Source organism: Triticum aestivum, chromosome 6B (genome assembly GCF_018294505.1).
Source record: "Triticum aestivum cultivar Chinese Spring chromosome 6B, IWGSC CS RefSeq v2.1, whole genome shotgun sequence".
Lineage (NCBI taxonomy): Eukaryota > Viridiplantae > Streptophyta > Magnoliopsida > Poales > Poaceae > Triticum > Triticum aestivum.
In genome coordinates, this window is record NC_057810.1 from 282,327,607 (window position 1) to 282,328,209 (window position 603).

The window sequence follows — 603 nt, forward strand, 5'->3', positions numbered from 1 at the left end:
GTAGGAGGTCCATTTCCTCCGTTGTGCGGTACGCCGGGCCTCGTTTCCATCACCTGTTCCGTCCAAGCCCTCCCGATGAACACGACCACGCATTCCGTTCCGACCCAGCCGGTTGGCTCCCCATGAACACGACGACGACGCTGTTTCTCCGTTCCCAACCAGCCATGTACGTATGCGCGAGTAGGCGTTCGAGACCCTGCTCGTATGTACGTACGTGGCCATATTTTCTTTCTTGCACCCGCACCGCTATACGTACATGTACATGCTACGTGCGCACCTCTACTATGACACGTGTGCACCTCTACGTCCACCAGTATATATGTACGTACACGTTCGCGACCAGAATGACAACGCTACGTACGCTTCGACCAGGTGGGTCCCGACTGTCACGCACTTCCTTGCATGCGAAGATGTAGCTGGTGGGTCCCAACAGTCGGGGGGGCGAATTGTTTTTTTTGCCCGGACGCACTTCCTTGCGTGCGAAGATGTAGTTGGTGGGTCCCAGCAGTCAGGGGGGAGAATCATTTTTTTTTGCCCGGACGCACTTCCTTGCGTGCGAAGTTGTAGCTAGTGGGTCCCAGCAGTCAGGGGGGCGAATCGTTT